Source organism: Rhinolophus sinicus, chromosome 16, assembly GCF_057876585.1.
Source record: "Rhinolophus sinicus isolate RSI-liver-muscle chromosome 16, RSI-T2T, whole genome shotgun sequence".
Taxonomy (NCBI): domain Eukaryota; kingdom Metazoa; phylum Chordata; class Mammalia; order Chiroptera; family Rhinolophidae; genus Rhinolophus; species Rhinolophus sinicus.
In genome coordinates, this window is record NC_142516.1 from 64,829,447 (window position 1) to 64,849,935 (window position 20,489).

The following is a 20,489-nucleotide window of genomic DNA, read 5'->3' on the forward strand; positions in this document are numbered from 1 at the left end:
GAAAACGCTCTGCAATTGTGTAGCTTATTTTATATATTTAGAATCAAAGGAGGAAACGTAAGGAAGGTTACATGAAATCTGTTGGTGGTAGATTAAGGAGGCAGGAGATAGCAAAGAGGGGGAGTCTCCAGAGTTGGCTAGAAGGAAAATCGAGAGATGCATGCTTCCTTTACACTTGTGTGTACAGGATAGTTAACAAATATCATGTATAGTACACAGGGATAGTATACGGGCAACAAAATAACAATGAGGGGTCTAGTGTCTGGTGGTCTTGTGCTCTAGTACCTGTAGTTGTGCCTTTGAGGGGTCTGGAAAAGAAAATTACCCTGCCATGCCAAAGGTATGTTATCCTAGATGCATAAGAACAATGCACACGTCTCACTTAAAAGACTGTTCTTTGCTAAGGAAGCTATAGGCCTGGAACGTTGACTACCTGCCATAGCCCGCCCAGGTATGAATTTATGATCAGATCATTCTATGCGGTTACTTTCAGTCACTTGGGATTACCAGGCCCACCAAGTAGCCCCTAAGATTGTCCCCTCTACTATGTCACCCCTTTTCCTTCACACAGTGTAGCTTCTAGAGTAGCAGTGTTGTGTTAGCCAAACGAAATAAAGATACCAAGCAACAGCTACAAGGGGAAGAACCAAGAAGCAAGTCTGTTGCTTGCATTAAATGTCCTGAATTCTAATGCTATCAGTACTTTTTTTCCCGGGAAACAAAATCTTCAAATATCAAGAAGCTGCTTTGCATCGCCGAAAGCTGCATAGTAGCAGGCTGCTAACAGGACTACCGGACACGCTGCAATGGTATCTCCAGGTAGGTTCTTTTAATCTGCTTTTCTCTCAAACGAATTGCCAGCTGCGGTGCAGCCCCACAGCCATTACCAGATCGCGCAGCTTCTAAGCTCTGTGGTGCCTCCCACGCCGCCTGCCAGCCGCAGTGCGCGGCCTTGCCCTTGGCCTTGGCCGCGCGTGCGCGCGAGCGAGGAAGGGCGGGTCGCGGCTGGAGGGAGGCGGGACAGGCCCTCGCAGTCTGCAGTCCATTGGCTCTCTCCCCGTCGTCTCCGCCCCCTGTCGTTCGAGACCGCAGGGCGGGCCACGTCAGGCCGGCGCCGCGGGGTGAGCTTGTGGCAGAAGGGAGGTAAGCAAGTGCGGGGTGGCAGGCGGCGGGCTGCGGGCCGCTACCCCCTGATCGGAGGCGGCCGCGTCGCACACGCCTGCGGTTTGTCTCAGCTTGCGTGGAGGGTGGCTGAGGCCCTGCGGGCCTGGGGCTCTGCTGGGAGATGGGGCGATGGAGCATGTGGCGGTAGGGCCGTGTTGCGGCGTGGGACCGCCGGGAACCGGACAGGTCTTGCCGTTTGCCCTGGTCCCGGGTTTTCTGGGTTCTGAAATCCCGGGGGACTCGGCCTTCTGCGTCAGAGCTCCGGGATGCCTGGGTGGGGCCGGCTCCGGTGCCTGCGGTGGGGCTCAGCGGCAGCCTTACTCGGAAACTGGTTGGCGCGCGACCCTTGCATACTTAACCTGCAGCAGATTGCGGTCGTCGCACTGTCCCCTGACCGGTTCCCAAGCAAGACAGTGCAGGGAATTCCGGCTCTGTCCAGCCTGGCCTGGGGTGACTCTCTCATTGCCAGCGACTGTCACATCCTGTCTACTTTAATGACAGGCTTATGGGTGAACAGGGCCTGTTTTCAGATCTCCTGGTTCTCTGGTTCTGTCCTTACTTGCGGGAAATTACCTGAAGAAATATTGTATGTATATGATAGCATATACATGTATGAATATATGTTTTGAAATGTCTGCAACAGCTATGCAGAGATGTACAGAGACTTGCAGTTATGTTACACCTACTATCCATGAGTTTTAATTTCAACTATGACATCCCACTCCTTTAGTTTAGTTCCAGAATTTGGAGCTTCTAAAACCAACAAAGTTATCCTATCAAGTATCATGCAATCCTTCGTCCATTGAGCAGAACTTTTTGATGGGTTGCTCAATGGTCAGTGTCTTATGCCACAAACTTATGTGGACATTCCCTGCCTTTTCTTCCAGTTTATCTGCCAGTTTTATTGTCTAGACTGGAGATGAAATTTTTTGTTGATGGTTCCGTTTCAGGTTCTAGATTTAGGTACAGAAACTTATGATCCTATATCATACCATAGAGCTCTTCTGGTACCTCATTTATCTTCACCTGTAGTAAGCTGTAATCCTGCTAACTGTACCACTAACGCCCCTAGGGCTGAGGGACCTACCTGCAAAGTGAGGGAATGGGTTAGCAGTAGTCTGTAATTTCAGATGTTCAGGTAAATGACATGTTTATTGTCTTATCAGTTGGGAAGTGACCATTTTAAAAACACAGGATGCATTTTATGCTTATGTTTTAATGGTTTTTGAATTTGTCCACATTCACTTTTTGATTAGGAAGCAGGTGCATGTTTATAATTTTGATTCACATCCAATTCCTGCATACAAAGCACTATGACTCATCTCAGTTTGAACTGTAATAATCAGAAACTTTTACATGTTACGTATAAAATGGTATGATATAAAACAATTGGATAGCAATGCAATTTTCAAAGCATTTTGACTTGCTTTGGTACATCAGTGGTAGCTAAAACCTCCGTCTTGGTTACTTGCTTACTTGGTTTATGTTAGGTTGTTACCATCACCTGGCTAATGTCTATCAATATCATGTGTATATGTTAACCTTTATCTTATTAACCTAAAATTTACTGTATTTTAATTGATTTCTGGCTCTAGTTGAGAATTAATAACCCAAAGGTAAATAAATTATTAACTTGAGAATAAAAATGCCCATAGCAATGTAACAATAGTTTTTCATTTGTTGATTGGTGGTACTTACAAGTAGATTGTTTGGTCTTCCTGAAGGTGTAAAATGATACCTAAAACAGTTCTCCTGAAACATAATATTCATACCCTCATGATACTTTTTGGGTATTGTCCACAAACCTTTAGGTGAATTAAATTGTTTATATCACTTTTAGGGGTTTGGAAATTCAAGAAAATATAACTTCAAGATTTTGATTTTGCTAGACCTTTCTAGTTCTAGAAATGGACCAGATCGAGATGGGAAATTGAGGAGAAATGCAGAAGTTGAGGGGGAAAAAAAATCCAAGTGGAGTCTTTTCCAGATTAAAACTTGGGAAAAAACACAATGAAAAATACAATTATAACTATATTTGGAAGAAGTGTAAAGAGATAATAGTGTCAGGATTATTGGGGGGTTTAAAGCAAAACTTGATCTTAATATTACTTGGTTTTTCACAATGAACTCAGTTTGTCTAATAAAAGAATGGTTATTCTTTTGGGCAATAATTTAACCTTTGACAAAGTGGGCAATATATGTTTCTTTGGGAAATGTGAAATCTCTAAGTATTGTATATATTTTAAATAGTACTACAGATCCAGAGATGAATAGTATAATAAGATATGACATAGTTAGATAAGATAAGTGTAAATATGTAATTCACAATTAGTTATAAATTGGGTGGAGGTTGTGTGTACTATTTCTACGTGATAGGAAATAAAATTTGCTAAGCTAATAGGACAGGGATGTTTGTCAGTTTTTCTCCCATTTAAATTATTTGAAACAAACTTTTTAAGCAATGTGAAAGATCTCATTTATTTTCAAACATCTATTATAGATGTAACATTGTTCTTATAAATTGTGTCCCCCAAGTACTTGTGGACTCAATGTATTAACCTATTCCAAATCAGATTGGAAGTCATAAAATTGAATTTATGATTTTTAACTTTTGTTAATTTATATTGGCTTTCATTCAGTTAGCTTGAGTTACTTTAGTTTTGTATATTTGGAAGTCATTTAAAAAGGTTTCACATTACATACTGTATAATTTTCCATTGCTCATGATGGGAAAAAAATTTTTTAGGCCCAAAAAAGTTGAGAATCCAAACTGCATAGATAGTTAGTTTGTTATTATTATTTATTTTTAAAAATATTTGCCTTTTCACTTGCCTGGGGACCAGTGAAGCATTCCACTCAAGCTTGTAAATGAAAAATTTCAGTTCTTTCTAGTGCATTAGACTATATCTTCTACTCTCTTGGTTAGATAAGCAACTGCTTGCTAATTTGGCTGATAAGCATGTTCAACAAATGTTACAATTATGAATATTGCAACTATAGTTTTGTTATGAGGTTTTCTGGCTGCCAGGGTGTATGTTTCCCTGTTCTCTTAACAAACCTTTTTCTTTGGCTTAGTTGCTTTCAGAATTTACCTTAAGTTTTACTCTATTTATAATCTTTGAACAGGTTTATAGAAGCAAATCTTCAGGTTTTAGTATACTCATATGCTAGTGGACATAAACCTGGAGGGAGTAGAGGGAACATTTTATTAAAGTTGTTTTGAAACATTTAAGTAAGTAAAAAATTTAAAGTTGTAGTTATTAAGGATATTGTATTATTTATATTTTCATTTAACTAAAAGAGGTCATCCGCTATGGTTCCAAGACCCCAACTTTTCTTCAAGGCACTAATATTGTTGCATGAAAGCCATAGACAAGGCCAAAATATAATGAGACAAATATGATAATTAGGTGTAGGTGTAGAGTACTGTAGGGGATGTAGGAAAACTGTGTCAGTGTGAGATTTTAGGAGATTCAGAGACGCTTTTCCAGAGGAATTTTCCCATGAACTGAATTTTGAAAGCAAGTAGGAATTAGCTGGTGAAGATGGAGGGCAAGGCGCTCTAGGCACAAGAAAAAGAAGTAAAGCAAAACAGGCAGGCTAGAGACAGAACCTAGACTCTTAATGTATTAAGGAGAGAATAGAAAGATGAGGTTTAATAAGTAAATAAAGGCCAAATTATGAAAGGCCCTCTCCCCTCCCATCCTCCCAGGTTAAAGGTTTTGAACTTTATCCTTGAGGCTCTGGTGACCCATGGGTAAGAGACGTTAAGCAGTGGAAAGTGCAGGTCAGGTTTATATGGTTGTGTGTGGAATGAAATGTAGTAGAGCAAGGTCCATTTGTACAGGGAAGATACAGCACTGGGAATTATTCAGTGGGGCTTGAGAGAAGAGGATAAGTTGAAGGTATAGTAAGGTGATGCAGCTGGTGTCCAGTTTGCCATGCAGGATGAGGTAAAGGCGGACTCAAGGATGCCTCCTAGGTTTGTGACCCCCAAGATAGGAATCGCATGAGGATTGTCAGATGTATAGGAGAATAAGATCAGTTTTGGAAGGGCCTTTGGGTCACAAAATTGCTGCTGTTTAGTGAGCAGTTGGCTGCGCTAGTCTGGAGATGAGAGGATTCTAGGCTAGCTAGAGATTAGGACGTTATCAGCATATCGGTGAAAGTTAAAACAGTGTGGGAATGGATGTGATACCCAAGAGAGAGTTTGTGGAATAAGAAAAAAAGAAGAGAAACTCTGGGAAGCACCACCAAATAAGGAAGATGATCCCATGAAAAATACTGGAAAGGGCAGTAGAGCTCTAGAAAACAAAGAAGGAGAGAGTGGTCAACTGTCAAATGCCATCGGGAATGGAAGAGGGAACTGACTAGAGCTATTAGGACAGTTTACCAGATAGGCAAGGATCATTACTTTACGTTAGTCTGTATAATTGTGTGACTTTCTGTAGCAAAATTCGATAGAACCAGAGACGATGAATAGTTGGAATGACCCAGCATCTGGATTTTGTTGTGTACATACAGTAGAAATGCACGAGAGTTCAAAATATTGGCAAGAGAGTGGTTGAAGTGATGGGTTAGATTGGGTAGAGGTGGTCATCAAGCCAGGAGGAGGCTGAAAGATTAAGAAAAAATAACTGGTTCAAGGGATTAGGAGCCTGGCTGAGGTAAAATATACAAGTGTATGTAGGTAGAAGGGAGAAGCTTATAGGAGAGAAGTGCTCTGTCGTTAGAGTAGAATGTTGGAGTTTAAGATTTTAGGGTGCTGATGGAGAGTAGGTAGGGTTTGGCCATGGAAGTAGATGGCTGGGATGGAGGTTATATGGAGGTATTCGAGAACAGTGAGACTGATGAATTGGATGAATTACTTACCTAGACATTGACCCCAGATGGCTGTGGTACCTAGGGTGGAGAGAGAGACTGTGAGACTGACTGTTTTCGGAAGTTTTACACTGCCTATGGCAGCGATAGGTATATGTATGTGAGAGATGCAGAAGATATTTGGAGGGCATGCCCTCAAAGGTATGGAGCTAAATGGTGTGGAAACATTCTTTCGGGCCATGGGACTTGGAAGGATGATTAGCCTTCACTGAAGTGGCCACCAAAGAATGAGAGTCTAGTTTTCATTAGGCCTAGGAGGTAGGGGGACCATCTAATGAAGAAGCTGAGCATCTACCGTGTTTCCCCGAAAATAAGACCTAGCCAGACCATCAGCTCTAATGTGTCTTTTGGAGCAAAAATTAATATAAGACCCAGTCTTATTTAACTGTAATATAAGACTGGGTCTTATATAATGTAATGTAATGTAATGTAATATAATAATGTAATATAATACTGGGTCTTATAGTAATTTTTGCTACAAAAGATGCATTAGAACTGATAGTCCGGCTAGGTCTTATTTTCGGAGAAACACGGTAATAAGAAAGCTTATTGATCATGGTGTCAACGTCCAAAAGATTGAGTGGGAAGACTATTTAACAGAGGAAGACACGTTAGAATGAGGTTGTATTTGGATGTAAGGGTGACAGTTTTTCTGAAGCATGTGGTTGGCTTTGAATTTCCAAATAGTAGTTTGAATTTCAAGTTTGTTTGTTTTAAACAGTTAAATGTGTTACTTTATTGGAAAAAAGTTTAACATTTACTTATTATAAAGTCAGTAAATGAGAGTAATTATAAACATCTAGAGTCACATAAATATGTGGTTGCAAATACAGAAAGTTTCACTTTCTGTGTTACAGAGACTTTACTTTTTAGAGCATGTTTAGGTTCACTGGATTTCAAGGTTTGATGAAGCTTCCTGTTGTCAACTTTTACCCATCAAATCATTATAGTTTCTGTTACGGTAGGACAGCAGGTAGAGTACTACTTCTGAATTTAAACATGACATATATATATATATCTCTGGTGACTATTGGTGTTATTTTTCAGAGAAAGGAGAGGCAATGGCTTTTTGCTTTTATGCACCTCCTTTTGACCTTTGAGTTCCAAACTACTTTGGCAAATACTTTTCATCACATGTGATAACTCTCATCTATTGTTAGGATGCCTGGAAGGTTATGTTGAACATTTTTAGGTTAGTTCTGGATTCAGAGATGTGAAAAATGCCTTGATACTAAAATGCCTTGATAAAATGCCTTGATACAGTTGCCATGCACGAGGGAGGTGGGTATACCTGCATTTACCTCTGACTTTCCTCCTGTTATTTGTAAGACCTAGAGTCTTGTTGAACAGTCTGTGTGTTTCTAAGGACAACTGCACTCATGCATGAGATCTTTTTTTTTTTAACCTACTCAAGGATTTGTCTTTAGCATATCCCTCCCCTGTGAGATCACATTTTCTCTCATGACTTGATTATTTCCTTCAATATGCTGTTATTTCTCCTGTCTTAAAAATAATCACTCTTTCTTGACCCCATTTCTTTCTTAAGCCACTACACAATTTCTTTTTTCCCCTTTATGGCAAAACTATACTTATGTGTCCAATTTCTTCCCATTCTTTCTTAAACCCAATTTAATCAGGCTTTCTTCTTCACCACTCTAAAAAGATTTATTTTCCTTAAAGTCACAAATAACTTTCATTTCGCTAATTGTACAGTTTTGTTACTTGTTCGTTACTTATCTGTTACTTGACCCATCTGCAATTTTTCCAGCTTTATTGCTATATGTTGTTAGTTTAAGAGATACAATGTGTTGATTTGATACATTTATAAATTGCAAAATAATTACCACTGTGGGTTAGCTACCACCTCCATCCCGTCACATAGTTACCATTTCCTATCAGCATTTTGGAAACAGTTGACCACTCTTTGCTTCTTGAAACACTTTCTTCCCATATTATCAAAGATGCCACAATTCTTGGGTTTCCTCCTACCTCACTGCTCTTTTTAAACTCCTTTACTGATTATTTCTTATCTCTCCGACCTCTTAACATTGGAATGCTCCTGGGCTCAATCATTAGACTTTACACTCCCTTGATCATATCATTAAGGCTTTAAACACTAGCTTTACATATTAGTAATACCCCAATTAGCTCTCACATTTATATTTTCAGCCTGGACTGCTTCCCTTGAACTCCAGATTCCATACTTCCAGATGCCTACTCAGCATTTCTGTTTGGATGACTAGTAGAAATCTCAAACTCAACTTCTGATTTCCTCCCTATTTCCTCTGCTTCACTTATGGTCTTCCCCATCTCAGTTAATGGAAACAACATCCTTTCCTCGACTCGGGCCCAAAAGTTTGATGTTATTCTTGACTCTTCCTTTTCTCTTACATCCACATAGAAACTATTAGGAAAGGACACCTTCAAAATAAATCTAGAATCTGAGTACTTCTCACTCTCCGCTGTTCTCCCCCTAGTCTAAGCTGCCATTATCTATGTCCTTGATGTTGCAATAGCTTCTATAGCACTTACCTATTACCACCCACTCCCCAAATTTAGTGGCTTAAGGTAACGATCATTTATTAGTTTATGATTCTGGGGTTGGTAATTTGGGTTGAGCTTGGGGAGTGGGAGAGGGGGGACAGTTCTTTTTCTGGTCTTGCCTGGGCTTACTCATGTGGCATTGGGGACTGGTAGTGTGGAGGCTGCAGCTGGGATGGCTTGTCTCTGCTGTACGTGGTCCAGTAAGCTACGCCGCGCTTCTTTACATGTGGTCTAATGGAAGCAAGAGAGTGAAAGGACGCTGTATGGCCTTTTGAGACCTACACTCCCTAGAATCCCCACAACTTTACTTCCTCTGTTGTTGATCAAAGCAGGTCACAAGGACAGCTCAGATTCAAAGGGATGAAGAAATAAACTAGTTCTTTATGAGGGAGAAGCAGAGTCACTTCGTAAAGAAAGGCGTGTATAGGAATTGGGAGGAATTGGGGGCCGTTTTTTGCAATCTACCATAGCCTTCTAAGTGGTCTCTTCTGTTCTCTCAGTGCCCTCTACAATATTGTCCGCAAAGCAGCCGGTGAGTTTTTAAAAAAAACATGAGTTAGATTTCTTTTCTTTTCTGCCCCAAGCCTTCCAATGCCTTCCCATTGCCGCCCGAGTTTAAATGCAGTCTTGGCAGTGGCGTGCTGAGGCTTGCCATCATCAAACGCCTTTGCTGCCTCTCCAAACTCATTTCCAACTACTGTCTCCCTCAATCACTAAATCTGCCCAATTGGCCTCTTTGCTGTTCCTCAGACACACGAGGCATGCTCTCACCAGGGCTTTTGCCCTGCTGTTTTCTGCCTGGAATCCTCTTGGAGACTGTGGACTCCTCCTTCACCTCCTGTAAGTGTTTGCTCATGTTTCACCTCGGTGAGCCTCTCCCTGACCGTCCTCTTTGAAACTGGAACCCTCTCATACTATCTATTCCCCTAATGTGGTTTGCTTTTGAACAAAACACTTATAAAATGCTGTATCATCTACTGTTTTGCTTATTCTTGTCTTTCCTCCACTAGGAATGTAATCTGTACAGCAGGGGTTTTTGTCTGTATCCCCAGTGCTTAGTACAATGTCTGGCACAAGGTAGGCATCTGAGGCATCTAATAAATATTTATCGAATGAATGAATGAGAGGTAGGCTTTTGGGACCAGACATTTTGCAGGCCTAAGTATCTCTTCCATGTTGTACGGAAAAGCTCTTGGAACAGATTCTGGGTTATTATCTGAGGAAATTCCTGACCTCTTCTTGTGGGTATTTTTGTGATCCACTGTTTTGTTTTGTGTTTTAAAGAGGTCTGCTGCCAAAGAGTTCTTCCACATCCGGGCTCTTTATTCTTTGGAAGAAGAGTATCACATTCTCTAATCAGCTGCATAGAATCCCTGCTCTTTATATACTTAATAGCAACCTCTTCACTTTGAGTCGTACAGCATAACATTTTTGTTGAAAGCAAAGCTGAAAGAGTTAACATGTGAAAAGAATAGTCTAAGGCAGAAAATGTCAAATCTTTTTCTTAAACCGCTGGACCTTCCTCCTGCTCCCCCAATATCTTATGGAGAACTTCAGGGAAAAGAGATTTTTCTTAGTCAAAATGAAGTTATTTTACATACTAATTGATAGCATAATGTTACAATAAATACAGTCTGAATCGTGAAGCTCTTCTGTAATGAGCACGTGGGGACAGAGCGGACTCCGTCTCGAAGCTCATCTGCCTGCTTAACTTCGGAGTGAAGGGACGGGACATTGGAGTCCTGCCCCTTCCCCGTGGTGGCCTCTGGAATGTAGTCAGAGGCTGTGGGCCAATCACGGAATTTCCCTCAGTCCTTCCTCTGGGGCAAGGTGCCATCAGGCGTTATCTGTGTCTCGCTCACCCTGGCGCCAGGGCCTCGGGTATGTGGCCTCTGGGTTCCCCCTGACCACCCACGCATTCCTTTCCTGGAACGTAGGTCCATCTCTACGGGGGGACAATGGAGGGTGGTCTTGGGGGTAAAAGATGCAGCGATCTGAATGTCCTGCCTCCGCCCAGGACCCAGTTTCCTTACGTGAGTTTCCTATTTAAGTAACTCATTGACCCACAAGCTGGGCTCGTCTGCCTCCTGCTTTGGCCTCAGCTCCCTTCGGTATTTTGGCAGCTGCTTTGCATACATGCCCTTTTCAGGGAACAGAGCATAGCAGATCAAATTAGTGATTATGACTGAAAATGATCATCTTTTAAATGTCTCAGCCTCCAATTTACGTCTGTATTTTGGTTTTGTATTTTGCTTTCATTGCATGCCATCAAGGGAAACTCCACATAAATTCGCAGTTGCAAATGGTAATACATTTTTAAATAGTTTGCATTGCAATCTTACAACTTCTGGTTACTTATTTTTTCTATTTTGCTTTATTCTTAAAAACATCCCATTGTGGGAACTTTCAAGCACATGCGTGCGCACACACATGCACACACACACACACACACACACACACACACAAATAGGGAGTGAGCTTAGTTCCAACAAAATTAGTATTTTGTCAATCTTGTTTCCTTTCTCCTCTAATAGGTTTTCTTCCTTTAGCTTTCTTAAAAAAGTAATTATCTGTAACAATAAGAACTTTTAATTTTATTTTTAGTACTTTTAATTTTAAATATAATTACTGTGTTGTCACTGCAGCTCACACACGTAACACCAAGTCTTGTACTCAGTCCATATTCCAGAAATGCTCAGTTGTGCCAAGGGTGTCCTATTACAGTTGATTTGTTGGAATCAGAATCCAAATAAGGTTCCCACGTTGTATTTGGTTATCATGTCTCTTAAGTCACTTATACTGGAACAGTCTCTCCACCCCTTCTGTTTTCCCACATCATCGATTTGTTGGAGAAACAGTCATTTGTGCTATAATGTCCCAAATTCTGAATTTCACCTATTGCTCCGAAAGTGGTTTGGTTTACCTTGTTCCTCTACTTGTGTTGTCTAGACATGGGTAATTAAATATAGAGAGCTGTATAGATCCATTTTGATTTTTTTTTTTTTTATCTGATAGACCACCTATAAAACTGAGATAAGTGTTCCCTTTGGTTTTAGCCCAAACTTAATTAGAAAACAATGTAGGAACCATTAATTAAGAATTTGAATTTTTTTAAGGCAACAATATTCTTTAGAGGGTTCTGTGAATATCTTATTCTATCACAGCATGAGGGCACAATGTCTGGTTTTCTCATTCTTAGTGATGCTAAGATGAATCAGTGGATTCAGGTGGGGTCATCCTTATTCTTCTGATATAAAGTTCCCGTCATTTTTCAACTGAATAGTTTTAGCAACAATTGATGATTCATTTCCAAATTAATTGCATATTAACAAAGTGACATGATATCTTTAAATATATTTTTAAAGAAATGAATACATTTTAATAATTTTCTTCCCATGTCTGTTGTACAATATCACTTCACAACTGATTTTTCTCTTCTCCCCTCCCCGAGTCCTACATTCACAGAAACAAATTGCCTTAAGAATGTACCGAGCATGTGACATAAAGCCTGGAAGGACATGAAATGGAATGGACAGTGTAGGCTGGGGAAATGAGGAAGGATTACCTACCCACCTCCTGGTTTGCCTGTCTCCCCTTCCTCCTTCCCTGTCTTTTAATTCTCTATTTTCAATTTGTAAGATTTTAAGCTGTGTAAGATAGTTAGGGCTTAGAGGGCCACTGAGGCCTTATAGGGATTGGAAAGTGGGTAGGACTGGAGCAGGTGTTGACAGCAGCATGCATACTGGGTAGAAATTGAATGTAAATCCAGGCTCGAGCTAAGCATACAAATTTTAACACTTGCTGTATGTCGTCAAAATTAGTCCCATATAAAACTGAGAGGTGGATGAAGCTTGTACTCTGCACTTAGCACCCTTTTATCATGTAGTAGCCTTTCCTTGCTGACATGGACAAAAGTAAATTGTATCCCAAAGACACAGGAGACTTGTGCTTTGCTGTATTGTTTTAGAAACAGATGAATGAACTCATTTAGTCTCCTGCATCTCAGCATGTGACGACATCTTTCTTCCAGTTGTCAGAACCCCAAACCTTGGAGTCATTCTTCATCCTTCTTACATTCCACATCCAATCCATTAACAAATTCTGACAAAATACCGAGGGTGCCAAAAAAATGTATACACATTTTAAGAAAGGAAAGACCTGTATAGAATTACGCGGATGGTAACCACTTGGAGCACCTCTTGTAATTGCTGAAGTCAAACGTGAATTGTATTCATCTTTTGTTATCAGTATATATTGATATAACAATTTGAATACAGTATTTTCCTTTCTTAAAATGTGTATCCTTTTTTTGGCACCCTCTGTATATGTAAAGTCTGACATCTGCTCGTCATCTCCAACGCTATTTCCTCCTATAAGGCAACGTGATTTCTCTCCTGGATTATTGCTGGGACCTCCTAACTGGTTTCATTTTTTTTTTTCATCCTTGCCCTCTTATGGTCTGTTCTCCATAGAAGTCAAAATGATCTTTTTAAAGTGGCAGTCAAGTATGCCATCCCTCTGTCCAGAACCATCTAGGACTTCCTGCCTCCCTCAGGAACACCCAAAGGCCCAGAGTGTCCTCCAGGGCTTATGAGAGCTGGGCCCCTGCTCCACTCTGCAGGCTCTGACTACCCGGCTTGCTCACCTGTGTCAGCCACACCGGTGGCGTTGGTCTCTCTAAACTTGTCCAGCATGCTCCCACCTCAGGGCTCTTGTCTTTGGTCTTCCTTCTGTCTGGAATGCTCGTTACTTCCTTCACGTCTCTGTCCAGATGTCACCGTATCTGAAAGGCCTTTGTTTATTCTTTGACAGATGCCAACATATATAAAGACCTCCCTAAAGCTTACCTAGAGATGACTAAAATTTTTATGTGACATATGCATTTGAAAAATTAAACTCTTTGTACTGCAATTTAAGCAATTAAAAATACCTGCTTTCTATAAAGTTTCAGTTATGCTAGATGAGTAAGTTCTAAAGATCATATAGCATAGTGCCTATAATTAACACTGTGGGTGAATACGGTATTATGCACTTCAAAATTTGGTAGGAGAGTAGCTCTCATGTTGTTTTCTCACACACACACACACACACACACACACACACACACACACACACACACACACCAAAACAAAAGCACACGAGAAAACCTTGGAAAGGTGTTGTATGTGTCTATTACCTTTATTGTGGTGAGGGTATCATGGGTGTTTCATGCGTCCAAACTCATCAAATGTACACATTCAATATGCACATTTCTTTGTATGTCAATTATACTTCAATCACTCTGTTAAAAAATACCTGCTCTCTCCACTGAGGCTAACATACTTGATTAAAATGAGATTGGAGGAAGTTGAACACACTGGAGGAACACTTAGTTTTTTTCAGGGGCAGATGGATTAATCTCCTGGCAAACAATTTAGAATCAAAGGTAATTCTGTTAGCTTACTTGTTTGGAACTCTGCAGGACCATTATAGCTTCTAATAACTCAAAGGTGTGACTTTCTCATTAAGTAGCTCTTAATAAGCAGTGTAATTGGATGAAGCGAGACTTTTTTTTATCTTGATGTGTGCTGTGGTGAAACTGCCTCTTTAGACAGTGATAAAAGACCTTGGTTTCAAGTAAGTAAATAAGATCACTAATTTTTTTATTGAGCCTAAAAAACTGATCTTATGTTTTTATTCGAAGAGAATAATTTCTATTTAATGTAAAAAAGTAATGTATACCCATTGCCGGGAAAACTATTAAATGCAGCAATTATAAAGAGAAATGTAATAGGATGGAATCACTCATCATCCTATTATCCAGAAATAGCCTCAACATTTTTGCATGTTCACTTTATCTTTCTTAATCCTGTGTGTGTGCGTGTGTGTGTATTTTTTAACTTGGCTGTGTTTGTAATTGCATATAAAAATGTCCATTTTTGACTATCATAAACATTTTTTACATTATTACAACTCTGTTGTTTTAGATTACTGATCAGTATTTTATTTGCATATTCCTTAGCCTACCTTTTAGATAAGTCAACGAATAACTTGATACAAAAGATACTTGCTTTTAAGCCTGTTTTTGTATTCTTACTCTGTTGAAATGGGAGGTGAAGAGAACTTGAGTGTGTGCGACACTTCGGGATATAGCCAAGAAGTGCCAAATACTAAGATCAAATGCTCAGTAAGCCTTACCCTGACTGCCCGCTCCCCTAGGCTGGGTTCGTTTTTGACCTACCCCAGACTTTCAGCTTTGTTGTGCTCGGTTCCCTGTGGAATTGCATCTCGGGGGAGGTTTGGGGAGACTATTCTGGTTCCGGGGAACCATGCTGTTTCAGCCTTATTTCCCTGGCTTCGCTCCTGAGCTGATTTGGCTTTTGAGGACCTTTGTATCAGTTTGGAGGTAAGCCAGGCTGGAAGCAGTTTCATCGATAGTGTTTGAATTTGGGTCTTCCAGGGTAAAATGAAGCTCTTTGATCATTGGCTCATTGTGACTTGCTAGCCTATGGGACTGCTGCTGCTGTTCCCCGAGTCAGTCATTTACTTCCAACAGAGAGTTCCAGAGCTCTGTTTAACCCGTACATATGGCAATTGTATGCACTTACAAACTGCGTACATTTGTGAAATTAAAAAAAATTCTCATGAAGAGCTACATGAGCCTCCTCCTCCTCCTCCGTTTTAATATAATTTCTTAAATTACCTTTATCTGAAAGACATTCTACGCACTGTACCGTGCCAGCTAGATATCAGCATTTCGTTCCAGGATCCTCTTCTAATTCTTGAATATGCTGCTGGATGTCTCTCTGTTAACATGAACTGACTTACTAAGGATCTTCTGCCCAGGATGGTTGTGAAGGTTAACTACTATCTGATTATTAAGTACCCTACAAGTAAAAACAGCCATATAAATGTTAGCTATGCAATAGAAGATTAGTAAATGTTACTTCTTTGGGTAATTACATGTTTAAAATGCCTTTTACCCCAGTGGGAAATGCACAAAGGTGCTGCTGCAGGCTTTTAAAGGGTTGTAATACGTAGCAGATTAAGAGCAAAGCTATGATAAATAATAGCTGTCAACTGAAGCATTCGTGTAAAACTTATGATGTATTCAAATAACAAAGACCCATTTTCCATCTCTGTGATATTCAGCTGGAAGCAGTGAAGAACCAGTCTTGTGAGCGTTTGCATGTGTTCTTTGACTTTTTTTTTTTTTTTTTTTTTTTTTAAGAAAATGTACCAAAGTGAAATAACAGTGTAATAAAATCTCACTAATCTGGATTCCACTGATTTGGGATTTGTACTTGGCTGAAATTCATCTTTATACTACCTATTCAAAAGTTATTTGATCGGTTAAAAAAATAAAATAAAAAGCTGGGTGAAAGTAGTGTGTCTGAAAAGAATGACTTATTTTCAAACCCTAATTGTGTGGATAACTGAATTCAGTTTACTATATTAATTTGAAAATAAAATTGTTTATAAGTTTATGTTTTCTACTTCTGGTTCTTAATAATTTGTTTTGGTCTTTGTTTCATGAGTCAGTGAGAAATAGATTTAGGTTCTTCTCTATTTATCACTTTCTATTAATATTTGGGAAAGTTGATCTGAAAACAAACAGTAGAATTCTGAGTCTGACATTTTTTTGAGTCTATTGTGTACTAGGTACAGTGCCAAACACGGTAACTCAAAAGACATTTTTTAACTGATACGACATGTCACGGTAGGTGAGTAAAACTCAGCTGCTTCCTGCAAGAAACTCAAAAGTCCAGGAGGATAATGCATCAGGCTTGGTCAGTGAGGAAACTTTCTTGCTTGAGATACTTCAGTAGTGTCTGAGCAGAGGTAGCTGCTACGGAAATGGAAGCTGGCCCCTTCAGGGTGGGTGAGAAGATCTACATCTTGAGGACTGATTACAATCCTCTTGCAGCTGGAAGAGACGTCAGAAATTGTCTGAGCCTAGCTGTGCAGTGTGGCCCCTCTACACCCTATCCTCATGTTCTCCTTGCTGGAACGTGATGCCAGATTGTAGTTCAAGTCCCGTTTTCCGAGGCAGCTGTAGGAACTGAGAAAGAACATGCAGTGACTTCCTCTTGACATTCCTGTTTCTGGACATTTCTTCTAGAACATTCCACTATTATTTCAAACTCCATGTTTTACAAGTTAACTCATCCACAGAGAAATGTCTCTGTCTCACTGAGCTGTGTTTTGAACTGTCACATGGTGGGGTACCTGCCAGCCAAGTGTTCATTTGAAGCAGTGTAGCCATCTGTGTCTGTGTGGTAGTGTTTGAGCAATCATTTGGGCAAATAATTGCTTTCATCTATTTCAATAAATATTTATTTATTTAAAAAATTGAAAATGTAAATATGAATGAGCTGATTTCAGTGGCAAGAAACATGGACTTAGTACAGATTGACACTAATTGCCATGATGAAAATGGGAATCTTTATCCTTTGTTAGATGCTCATTGGACTTAAACTGAATGGTCAGTGATGAAATAAAAGCATAAAATCAAAGAACACACGCAGATATGGGAGGTGTATTTCTGATGATGGTGCCACAAGGATGAGGATTAAGTTTAGATTGTTAATTTTTGTGTTTTGTGTTGGCTGTGGAGCACCCCTTTAATATGTAACTCTTGCAATTAGACTTGATTACATGTTTCTAGGATTGCAATATATACAGAAATACAGAGCTGTTTGCATATGCTGATGAACTGCTTTGGGAACCTGATTTAACACTGTAGGTCCAAACCCAGGTATTTTTTTTTTTAATTTGCTTGATTCCCTGGAATGCAGCATATATAGAAAAGAACAAGGTGTTGGATTTAGACTAAGAATAATAGGTAACACTTAAAAAGTGTTAGGTGCCTGGTTCTGAGTGATGTGTCTTAATGAATTATCTTAATTTTACCAAAACTCTATGTCAGCCATACTTCACAGAGGAGTGGTTAAGAATGTGCGCTTTGGAGACTGCACCCGTCATAGCCGTGCTCCTCTTTCACAATTAGGCAATTAATTTTGACCTCTCTTTGCCTCCCTTGGTGTTTCATGTCAAAATGAGGGTAATAATAATACTCGTGTCATGGGCTTGTTTTGAATATCAGGTGAGAGGATACATGTAAAGAGTTTGACAGTAAAATTCTGTCACGTGGTAAAATTCTCAATAAATCCTGACTATTAATACACCGTATAACCTCGGGCCAAGGTACTTCCTTTCTGAACTCCTTTTTTCTCAGGTGGGAAATGGACTTAATAATATTTACCTCAGAGTTATTGTGGTGATCTGCTAGGATCAGTTATTTCAAGTGTTCTGTGGAGTGCTTGGCATGTAGGAGCTGTTTGCTCCCATGTGGTATTCTAAATCCTGTGGTGTGCTTTGTGTTTATTCAGTGAACCCTTACTGAACAGGGACTTGTTATATGCGAGGGTTATAGAGGTCAGAAAGAGAGACCAGTGCCCTGCATTTCATTGGGGTGTAGAGGGGGCAGCAGAAGTAAGTAAATGATCATCTGAGATTGTGATCAAAGCTATGAGGGAGACAACAGTGGGTCACTGGAGGTGGCTGGTGGGGAACCACTTGAGGCTGGGGGGCCAGGAAGACTCAAGGGAGGGAGAAAACATTTTTAGAGTACCCGCTATGTCAAGTAGGCACACTTCATATTGTTATTCATTCCACCTTGTGAGGTGAGTGTCCTCGTGTTTAACCAGTGAGGAAACAGTCTTCAAGGTAGTAAGCGATTAGCCTTATTTTTAGCAGCTAGTGCTGGAGCCAGGAATTGCAACCAGTTACCACCACCCCCCCGCCCACCCCCCATACACTTTGTTCTTTGTCACGTTGCTCTGTTATGACGACAGAGATATGTAAGACTATAAACAATCAAAGATGTTTTCTCATCTTGGGTCTTGTGAAACATGTATGACATTGCTTCACACACTGCACTGCTCATCTCATTCATTTGAACATTTTCAGAATGGTGCTTCTAACAGTGTAGTGATTATGTTTCTTGTGATTGTGTCCATTCAGGACTGGAGTATGGAGATTTTTTCCACGTCCATCTTGGGCTACATTGACTTAATTAACAGCAGGGAATATTACTGTCTTCCTGTAAAATTCCTTTGCTCATTTGATCTTCAGCTCTCACTATACTAAGAATGTAAATTAAAGTGACTAAACTATAACTGTTCTACATAAATTTAATAATTTAGTTTTCATGAAAAATACGAAATGAGGTTGATTGGTCAGTTTGCAGCACTCAAGAGAAATGTTGCCATTTAAATTGCAATAAGTCTATATAATTCTTTTCAAGAGTAAGAGTTTTTATACTCTGGTATAAAATTTCCCAGGAGTCTGATTGAGAAAACTTCAGAAATGATTATGTTTCTCCTTGAAAATGGAGGAAGTTTTTAAATGGTCTTAATTGAATCCAGTTAAATTACATTAACCTCTTTTCGATATTACTCTTTCCTTAAAAAATTGGTGAGATGGCTAACAAAATAATTAATCTCTTACCGTTTCTAAAATTTTCCGAGTTTGTCGCCGTTCACCTTAACACACCCATTAATGATGGATTTCTACGTGAGCAGTGATTTGGGTTTCTGAAAGTCATTTCTATTATTTCTGAAGAATGTGATAGTATCTGAATAAAGATTTTCATGTTTTGGTAACTATGCAAATTATGGAAACACATGTTCTTGTGGGAAAAATTAGAAAATAGGAACAAGCAAAAACAAACCTTACCCATAATTTATATTTTCCAGGCTTTTTCATCTATATATGTACCCAGACAACCTACATTTAAATTCCAACTTGCTATATGACCTTGAGAAAGTTATCTAACTTTTCTGTGCCTCAGTTTCTTCATCTGTAAAATGGCTATCTCACAGGGTTATGGTGAGGGTTAAATGAGTTAATACAGGTAAAGTGCCTAGAATATTGCCTTGCCCCTACTAAGAACCACATACATGGGTTTTTAAAAAAACTATTTTTAAATAAACAGCAGAAATTTAATTGTTGAAGTTCTGGAGGTTGGGAGTCTGAGATAAGGGTATCAGCATAGTTGGATGAGGACCCTATTTCTCGTTCATAGCCAGTGCCTTCTCTCTGTGTCCTCACATGGTGGACAGGCTAAAAAACTTTTATTATGGAAAATGTCAAACATATGTAAAAATAGAGTAGTGTTATGAACTTTAGTGTACCCATCTATTGTCAACATTTAGATATTCTTGTTTTATCTATCATTCTCTCTTTTTTTCTCTTGGATGTGGACTGGAGTATTTTATAGAAAATCCCACATGTCACATCATTACCCCATAAATACTTCAGGTTGTACCATGTTAATATTTGCTAAGAAGTAAATTATTTTAGAGGACGAGTGCTCAAAATTTGAGTCATTTTTGAGGGGAGGAAATACAAGTAAAATACCTATAATATATATCTGTGGTGTTTTACTAAATTTTAATTAATTGAATGGTATTTGAACTAATAAGAATATGGAAATTTTAGCTATTCTGATTAGACATTTATTGGTCAGTAAGATCTTTAAAATGATTGGGCATCGGTCTTGTTACAGACATACTGTAAAGATGGTTTTGTATCAGTATAAAATATTAATTTAAAAAATATACCAAGCAATTTGAGTATTCTTTTGGTGGAGCAAGATATTTTTTAAATTATTGTTGGAAAAAGTTATCTCGTAAAGGAACTAATGTGAAGACTTCTTTCCAGACTTAGATTGTATTCTATAAAAATTCTAGAGATAAGTCTTTAGATTTAAAAAAATATATTTTTCATCGACCCTTCTGTATATTATGTATAAACATACACATATATGACATAAGAGATTATTTAAGAATGACTAGAGAAAATATTGTAACAAACCAGGCATTATTCAAGTTGATCTTTTTGTTTCTTACTTTAAT

At 39.2% G+C, this 20,489-nt stretch overlaps 1 protein-coding gene across 1 annotated transcript in view; it reads left to right on the forward strand.

Annotated features, from left to right (window-relative positions):
• Window positions 1-1,061: 1,061 nt before the first annotated feature.
• FOCAD (focadhesin) overlaps window positions 1,062-20,489 on the forward strand; it is a 274,355-nt gene continuing 254,927 nt past the window's right edge. The window contains exon 1 of the mRNA XM_019750360.3: window positions 1,062-1,143. The gene's annotated coding sequence lies outside the window, so the exon portion shown is untranslated. The remainder of the gene's footprint in view (window positions 1,144-20,489) is intronic.